Genomic DNA, 9,216 nt, shown 5'->3' with positions numbered 1-9,216 from the left:
GTTAACAGATTTGGCTCCTACTTGGGTCAGTTTTTTCAAGGGCTCTCTGGGATTCATAAAACAGGTGGCTTTGAGAACAGGACTGTGTTGGTCAGCCATTTTTAAAGGGCAACACCATGTTCTATTAATGAACAAGAACTGATTTATGATATTCAGTAATTCGGGGGGCGGGTTTGATGCTTAGAATTGATCCGCGGAGTGATGGTGAAGTGAGAGGACTTGGTGGTGAAGGTACCTGCCAACCAAGCTGGGGATTTGTGTTCAACTCCCAGAATCTACAGGGTTGAAGTAGAGAACTGCCTCCTACAGGTTGCCTTCAGACCTTCACATGTGTGCTATGGCACACACATGCCCACACACGTATATGTGCATGCAAAAGAAAAGAAATAAAAATGTTTAAAAAGAGATGATCCAGCTCCTGATAAAGGGTGAACCCAATGCCATCCCATCTCGCTTCCCTCCCTCTCTTATTGCTGTCGTGGTCTAAGTGTGCATCCATTCGCTTGTCTCTCACTTGTATTGACATGTGTATTAAGCAACAAGGAATCTGTTCCAAGTGTAAAAACCAACCACCAATAATGCAGACCCTTTAAAACTGCAATTGCAGGACCAATAGTTTTGCTGTTTTTGTTGCTGAGACAAAAGAAACTTCAACATAAAATTATCAACATGTAGCTAAAACATAGTGAAAATGGCCTACTATAAAATGAAACATTCATTTGCTTTTTTATTGTCCAATATAAAAGGGGAATATCTGTCATTTACTGGAAACTTTTATAGGTCTGAGTGCTACAGAATTTTAAAGCTGTCGTAACTTAACATGTGGGCCACCCCTAGATTTTTACAGGTATGGTGTCAGGGACAGTAAATTTCTCAAGGAGTCTCAATTACTAGTGGCACAGAAAGCCCTCCTTTCCTAACTCCGTATACTACTTTTTAATTATGGTGCCATTTAAATATCTAATATAAAAAACTTTCAGGCACTTGAGATGGCCCAGCAGGGAGAGGTACTTGTTTTGCAAGACTGGTGACCTGAGTTTGATCCCTAAAGTCCACATAAAGGTACAAGGGGAGAACAGACTCAACAAAATGCTCCCTTCTCCGCCACACGTACCATTGTCATAGGTAATCTAAAAGTCTTAAGTGTCTTTATATACCCAGGCTTACTTTAACACTCACTTTATAAACTTAGTATATAAAATCCTAAGTCTTTACACACAGAGGTTCATTCTTTAGCTCTCTAGGAATGTGGGATTAGCAGTTTCCCCATACTGACTTTTAGGGATGAATTCTCTTTTCTCTTAGTGAGTTCTGTTATATATCGTGAAGTCTACATTTATTCATCTTTGTTGACATCAAAACTTCATGCTTCTATCAACAGCAGCATACTACTTAGGCAGTAATACAAAATCATTACCGATAAGTTTCTCCAATTTAGACACAGAGTGAGATTTCAATCAATAGCCTTTTGGACTTACTTATTTTTATTATACATTTTATTTTATGTATAGGGATATTTTTTGCCTTGCATGCATGTCTGTGAACCATGTGATATGCCCAGTGTCCTTGGAAGGTATCAGAATCCCTGGAACTGGAGTTACAGATGACTGTTGGTCCACCAAACGGGTCCTGGAAATTGAACTTCAGTCCCCTGGAAGAGCAGTCAGTGCTCTTAACTACTGAGCCATCTTTCCAGTCCCTCAATATCATTTTGGAATTAGGTATAAAGGCATAGTTTGAGGAGTCGTAATTATCATTTTTTTTTGTTTTTTTTCCTGCCCACCCCTATGGTGAGCAAGGATTTTATGAGACAAAGAGAAAGGGAGATTGTAATCACAGAAAAAGACAAGATTTGAGAAGTTTATCAGAGTAAAAAACTTGACTGTAGTGCAGAATCTAACAGTAATTCCAAGGAATATTCAGGGTCAGGCAAAGTAAAGGTATTGCAGACACACAGGACTACTACCTTCATTAAAAAAAAAAAAAAAAGACAAAAATACCTATTAGGTAAAAAGCCTGCAGAGGCATTGAGAATACCAACACAAGTGAGCTATGTGCTCATGAAGCTGTCTCGTGGGGGCGTTAGGATGGGGGAAAGAAGATATCTTGCGGGGAGGGGGTGGAGATGAGATTTTACACAGGAAGGTTGATAAAGTGAGTTCACGATGAACATTTAAAAGTAGAGAGATGCACTAGCATCTACAGTACCAGAGCCTCTCCGGCGAAACGCGTTCAGCTCCGAGACGCAGGTCTACAGGAGCCTTCCGTCTGCCTCTAACCTTCCCTTCCCCACTGCTAGGCCCGGGGCAGCGGAGGAGGCAGGTGAAAACTGCACCCGGCTGTAGAGTCGTCATGGCAACCAGAAGTTCCGCGGTCCTCACTAGCCTGCAACCACTTCCCCCGGCCCGAGCAGGGGCTCTAGTCTCGCGAGACTTGCCTGAGCTCAGAACTCAGCCGCGGTGATCTCACCCGAGACCTGAAGGAGGGAGGAGAGGAGGGAGGGAGGGAGGGAAGGGATGGGGCGGGGAGAAGGGCCAGTAAAGCGCCGCCACCGCCGGCAACTTTGTGAGCGAGTTCAGTACGTGCGTGAGCGAGTGAGCGGAAAGTCAGTGCGGCGCCGAGTCCCGGGGGGGAGGGTCGGGAAGGGGGCGGGTGAACCTCTGGGAGGCCGCCCGCAGCGCGCCCATCGCCGCGGCCCCGGCCTCCCTTCCCGCGTCGCCTCTGCGCGGCTCCTCCAGCCCCCGTGGGCAGTTACCTGTCCCCTCCCCCGCGACCACGCAACTCCCCCCACACCGCGCCCAGCGCGGAGCCCCGCAGCCGGGACGCTCCCTGGGCGCCGCGCGCTCCTTCCCGGGAGCCGGCGGGCAGGATGGGGGGCTCGGGGGCGCGAGCTGGGGCCCGGGCGCCTGCACAATAGTTGATGCCCGGGGACTGGTCACTTTGGCCCCCGCGGCGCCCGGAGTGCGGCCGCTGCGGGTCCTCCTCGGAGCGGGGTCGGGGTACCGCGCTGATCCCGCCCCCGCGGCCCCTACGCCGGGCGCTCGGAGCCTCGGATCTCCGCAGAGGAGGCGGCGAGCGAGCGCGCCCCGACCGTCTGCACGCTTTCTCTTTCTCCCCAGGGAGAGCGCGCGGACGACGCGCCCGGGACGCGCGGCAGCACCGGGAAGCCCAGGCCAAGCGGTAAGTGGCCCCGGGGGCAGGGCTGGGAGTGGGGGGCGGGGCGGCGCTGCTGACAGCCCCCTGTACTGTCCCTGACTGGGGATTCGCGGCCCCGGAGCAGGAGGCTCGCAGCCGCTGAAAGTTAGATTTCCGATTTGGTGGCGTGCTGGGGATCGCGATCTCGGCGGGGGCGAGTCTGCGCTCCACCGCGCCCGGCGCGCGCGCACGTTCTCACCTCGGGATCCGGATCTGCTCCCCTAGAGGCCCGGAGCCCCGTGTCCCCGCCTGGTGACTGTGCTCACCCTGCGGTTCTGGGCTCCTTGGAGCGACCCTTCCCCATCCGTCACCATCCGGTGAGCGCTTTGCAGGTGTGCTGGAGGGAGCAAGGCCCCAGTGGGTTAATGATGGGAAGGGAGATATTTGGCTGCAGTTTCGAGGGTGTTAATATCCCCCTTGGGGGGGTCCTGGGGACTGAGCTCCAAGGATACTTCAACCTGCTTTTCTCGGAGGAAGTAAACCTTCCGAGGGTCGGAGAGGCGTGAGGTCGCGTAAAGAACTTTTTCTCCCCTTGCCCTGTCCAACTTCGCTCCTGACCTTAAAGGCAGCTTGCCAGGATCGTAAATCGCACCGTGGCATTTCGATGTGGGCAAGCAGTCGCGTTTGGCAGGTTGAAATTTCATCGGTGCTCACCGTGTCCAAAACCAGAGGCACGGGAAATAGCTAGCTTTCAAGGAGATAGTGTGCTAGATTGTTGGCATTCCTCTTGGAAGGGGAAGCATTTGGGGACCGTAGCTCCTAGACTGCCTTGGGTCTTTATAGATTTGATTTTTTTTTCTTTCTGACGGCTGATTGAGAGGCAGCCTTCGCTGAAATTCATACTACCTGGTACACGATTATGTTTCTAAACTCGGAGCCAGTGATGCGATGCAAATTTCAGAGGGAGGTGTCGACTTTCATCAGGTTCCAGGTCTATCTGGATGAACTGGGGTTGGCGTTTCCTCTATAAAGCGAGCCTTTCATGTTGAAACTCTGACTCAGAGTCTTAAAGCCATTCTTTTTTATACGGGTACTCTGTGGGAGTTAAGTGTCAACTTTCTCCTGCTCGCTCCAATGGAGTATCTTCCAGTGCAAAGGTTCTCTAGCTGAATGTTTTGGACAGCCACAACATTAAGTCTTACCGAATTGCTCCTGCAACCTCGTTTAGGGATAGGAATGATTTTTCTGTGTCTTGCTTTAACCACTCTCCCATATCCCCCTTTCTTTTTCCTGAAAGCTGCAATTAAGCTGCCTTTACCAGGATGTTAAAAAAAAAAGCTGGTAGGATTATGCAGAGCAGTTAAAAGGTTTTAATAAAGCAGTTTATGGTCACTGATGTGTCCAACTGTGAGGTGACAACCCAGTTATTAACTAGAATATTATTACTAAAGCATTTTCCCATGAAATAAGTTATTGATATTAAGGCATTAACAACAGTGCTTTAAAATGACTTGGGTGATGGTTTGAACATAAATATTTGGGGTACAACAAGACATTTAGAGTGCTGTCTTCTCAATCATTGAAGGCTTTTTTTTTATCTTATTTCACTAAAGGACTCTTGAAATTGGCTATCATTAGTTAGATTTCTCCAGTCTGAGAGAACGGGCTTAGCAAGTGGCCAGAGACTGTCAGTAGGTGTAGCTGTGAGCTGCTCTGGAGTTCCTGGGGCCCTCAACTTTTAGATTTGTCTGTCAAGTCACGTAGTTGTGACTCCGTTCTGTGGAAGGCTGACTTGAACTCTTGATAGTCACTCCTCAGAACGTCACTAAAATGACATCCTGAGATTAATTTGACTCGAATTTTCAGTGTCATTTCCTGGCTTTTTATATTTATTTCATGTTTGCCTTGAATAACGTATGTGGTATGTGGTGTATTCTTCTCACTTGATTTTTTTAAAAGCATCTTTTAAAAGAGCTTCCTAATAACTTTATCTACATGTTGTAGACCGAGGGTGGCTTGAGAGAGCAGTTACATGTTCTGGGGTCTTGGTTGACTGAGTTAAGGGGTGCATATGTTGCATGTGTTGTATTTCCAGTTACAGTTTGAAGTTTGAAATCAATGACTTTTTTAACGATCTCTTAGAGCGCGGACAGCAGTGTGAGTGGAACCAAACCCTGAGATCAGATTCTTGGCTAGTGGAAGGTTTATGTGGTGAATGAACAGTGGGGCTTGGTGTCTCTCTTGCTTATCTATATTTTTAGTACCAAAGGTCCAGTCATTGCACAAATGGTATGGCTGTCATGAAGATTTTCAGGTTACTTCTTAGATTTGAGCATTTTGGTTCACTAGCCAGATTGGATTTGGGCCAAGGAAGACAAATACTGCCTCCCCCGCCCCCCCAGTGCTCGAACTCTGATGGAACAAGCTTCTGTTTTGTTTCATTTCACAGAAACTGATTCTCAAGATCTGAAAAATAAAAATTTCCCGTATTTGTAACCTTTTGAGCCTTACCAGTTTCTCTTGGTTTCTTCAGTGGTGGGCATGATCATTCTTGGCCTTAGGGAACTGTTGGTCTCAGGGACCATGGCTACTCCCATATCTTTGGGTATGAAGATACCCCTAAGTCCAAGGTTTTGCGTATGTGACAGTTTTGATTTTTCTACTTATTTAAAAGGCCTGAAATACTTGTCTTCAGAAGGTGTGGATTTCAAATACTTTCTGGTGGGGGTGATCTTAAAAAATAGCTGAGCCCCTTTCTGAGCTCCCTGCCTTGAGCAGTTGTGTGGCAGCTTTGCTACAGTATTCTACCAGAATGTGTATAAAAATACCTTGTAACTAAAGTCTCATTTGCAGTTGCATCTTCTTACCCTTTGCTGAGCAGATTCCTGGGTGGCTGAAAGGAGTTGGAGCATGAATCCTTCGGTCTAGCTTTCCCAGTTTGCAGGTGAGGAGCTCCAAGCCTAAGGAGTTGACATGATTTGTAGGTTATAAAACTAGGTATAGCCAGATTCAGGGTAAGTGACCTTCCTGATCCAACACGCTTCTCTGTTCCACCTTTTTGTTCTTTTCCTACTATGTTGAAGTTGGTTTACTCTTCTTTCTCATACTTACGTATTCAGTGATTAAGGGAGAAGCAAAACTGAAGGGAGTATAGCTACATTAAAGTTGAAAAGCTGTGGAGATGGATCCTGTCTGGTATCTAAGCTTTGGAGTTACAGATAGCTGAATTAAGGGAAAAGGAATCCTGAGTTAAATTTCTGCACCGCAGAGCATGGCGGCTTCATTATTCTTACTGAGATCCCTTTATTCCTCAGTGTCCTGGTGCTCTTTAGAAAAGTCAAGAGTTTCTTGTTGTCCATCTTTTTCTTAAGTTAATTTGCAAAAGAAAGGAGTTGTTTCTGGAACAATGGCAACTTTTAGTTTGTCAGTCAGCAATGTGGACAGGTTGCGCCTGGTGTCTGTTGGGGTGAATGACACAGTCTTGGTGCAGGATTGCAGACCCAGCAGGTACTGGTTGTAGGAGCCCTCTCTGGGAAAGTCAGCGGATTTGTGTGGGACTGCCCTACTCCCTTCTGCTTGTTTGCACGTTGGAAATTGGCCTCATGGCATCTTGCTTTCAGTTGTATGCCTCAATAATCAAAACCAAAACATACTTGTATGTTACTTTTTCAGATGTACATTTAAGTTGATTATTCCTAACTGGTAGCTAGGTTTTTTTTTTTTTTTTTTTTTTTTTGAGTTTTGATAAGTGAGCCATGGAAGGTGGGAGCAATTCCCCTGGCTCCTGCTCTCTCAAACTCAGGTGGAACGGAATGACACAGTGTAGTCTACTTTGCCGCCAGGAGAGTAAGGATAAGCATCTGAGTGCATCTTTTGAGGGAGAGAAAACTCTTGGCCTTCCCTTTGCATCCTTATCCTCCTTCCATTGCCTCTGTCCAGATGGAATAAGAGGACGCCAGACACAAAGAGATTTTCTTTTGGGACAGGGTCTTGCTGTGTCACCCTGGCTGGCCTGGAACTACCATGTAGATCTTGCTGCTGTTGGACGCACAGAGATCTACCTGCCTCTGCTTCCTGAGTCTGGGAATGTATGTGTTTTCTTGGAGATCTGGAGAGGTGATCCCAAAATGGCATGAGGCCGTGAGGGTCTTGGTGGTGCACCGTAAGGAAGGGAAGCTGCTGCTTCTGGAGGTCTGAAATGAGAACTTCCAGCGGGTGGCATCTAATTGGTTACTTATGCTACAGTTCTCTCTCTAATTAGATTTGTAGGATGCCTAACTTTAAGTTGTGGGAAACAGGCAATTACATAATGGTGGATTGGAGATTAAGCTTTAGAGGAATGCTGGCTTGGAGATGGAGAGGCTGGTTTTCACAAACAAAGGGTCACTCAAGACTGCTGTGGCTGTAAGGACATCCAGCCACAGTTTCCTGGGGTTCCTCCTTACTTCCTGAGTGACCTGAGTGAGCCTTTTACCGAAGTGTGAACAGGTGCGGCCATTGATTATCTTTGTGGTTCATTCAGAGCCTTGTTTCCTTTTATAATGAGTTCTGATCTCAGAAGGTAGCTATTGAGAAATTAAAAGCAGAGGGCTGTGTGCCAGCTGCTCATGTTCCTGCAGCCTGGGACTCTACCATCATCGGGATCTCTCTCTCTCTCTCTCTCTCTCTCTCTCTCTCTCTCTTTCTCTCTTCCTTCCTTTCTTCTTTCACCTCACCTCCCACCTCCACCTCTTCCAGTAAAAGAGACTGAACTCAGCCTCTCAGCCTCAGTAGTGGTAGGCAAGGGCTCTACCACTGACGGACACCCACAGCCCTGATAGTGTCCTTTACCTTAGCCTTCTAGATTACCTTTCTGTGATTAATGCTTTTGTATAATAAATGGTAGGATCTCACCCTAGTGTATTCTAAGGCCCTTGCTTTTCTTTTCCTGCACTCAGAGAAGCAGTTGGTACTGAACTGTCTTCAGGGAAGAGTCTTTTTATTAGCAGGTACCTGTAAGAATGCTCAGGATTTTGCTCTCTTTCACTCTTGAGTTACCGCCTGTGTGTACCTACAAGGACTGAATGGAAAGTCAGCATCTTCTCCTATACTCACAAACAGCAGAGCTGTGGGCTCCTGGTGTAGAGGACTTGCTTAGCCTCTGTGAGGCCCTGGGGTCCATCCCCAGCATTGCTGCTTCCCCTCCCTACAAACCAGCCCAGTTATGACTCCAGAACTTATACCATCATACTGCTTGTCAGTCACTCAAAGACTTTGAGAAATCACCGGTCTGCTCTTGAAATGAGAGTCAGTGTGGAGCTGGTCAAGTTTTCCCTCTTCCCAAGCTCCACTGAAGACTCCAGAGGATTTCACTAGTCTGCCTACTGGATTCTAACGTTCTAAGTAGCCAGTGGTGTGTGTGTGTGTGGTGGTGGCAGTGGCAGTGATGGGCATGTGACCCCCTAGCTCCGTTGTGTGGGAGAACTGTGCCCAAGTGTGAGTGCAGTTCCTAGCCCTGTCTCCAGGTAGAGGAAACCCTTTGCGACCTCTGAGTTTCATTCTCATCTTTAAGCATAGGGCCTTAGTACTGAGCTGTGACGATGCTATGAGGAAGTCATGTTTCAGTGGGTAAGAGTCCTGGAGTGTTTGCTCTGTGCCTCTCTCTGAGTGTATCTGTATGTGCGTGTGTTGCAGACAGCCTTGTTAACAGTTCATGGGTGAAGTCTAACCTTGCTTTGGTAGGATTGTTCTGGAGGCTGATTTCAAAAGTAAGGTAGCCCAAAGCAGCTTGGGCATGTTGGGGAGGCAATAAGGAATGCTGTGGCTGGAACATCACAGCGAGGTCCAAGCTTGAGCAGGATAGTTGGGTGGGTGGGTGTTGGAAGATGCTTGGTAGGTGACTGTATTATGGCTTGCTTTTTCCAGAGTGCCTTTATATGCTTTTTGGATCTGTGTTTGACAACCAGGTGAATAAATGTAGTAATGTAGCATTCTGAGGTCATTGAAATTTCATTTTGGATATAGATGAAAAAGGAGAGTCCCTACCCCCACCCCACCCCCTGCCTCCAATCTTCAGCAGAATTTTGTTTATTGAAAAAGTAA

At 47.2% G+C, this 9,216-nt stretch overlaps 1 protein-coding gene across 3 annotated transcripts in view; it reads left to right on the top strand.

The window, feature by feature from the left end:
* The first annotated feature begins 2,538 nt into the window (after positions 1-2,538).
* The window catches only part of Sipa1l1 (signal induced proliferation associated 1 like 1), a 295,169-nt gene continuing 288,491 nt past the window's right edge, over positions 2,539-9,216 (top strand). The window contains exons 1-2 of one of the 3 annotated variants that reach the window (XM_085697421.2): positions 2,539-2,605; positions 3,120-3,180. The gene's annotated coding sequence lies outside the window, so the exon portion shown is untranslated. Of the gene's footprint in view, positions 2,606-3,119; positions 3,181-3,386; positions 3,513-9,216 lie in introns of those variants that run through there. The other 2 variants (XM_085697422.2, XM_085697423.2) reach the window with 2 other exon arrangements.

The sequence above is a fragment of the Myodes glareolus genome, chromosome 11 (assembly GCF_982192425.1).
Source record: "Myodes glareolus chromosome 11, mMyoGla1.1, whole genome shotgun sequence".
Classification (NCBI taxonomy): Eukaryota; Metazoa; Chordata; class Mammalia; order Rodentia; family Cricetidae; genus Myodes; species Myodes glareolus.
This window is presented reverse-complemented; position numbering and strand designations above follow the sequence as displayed.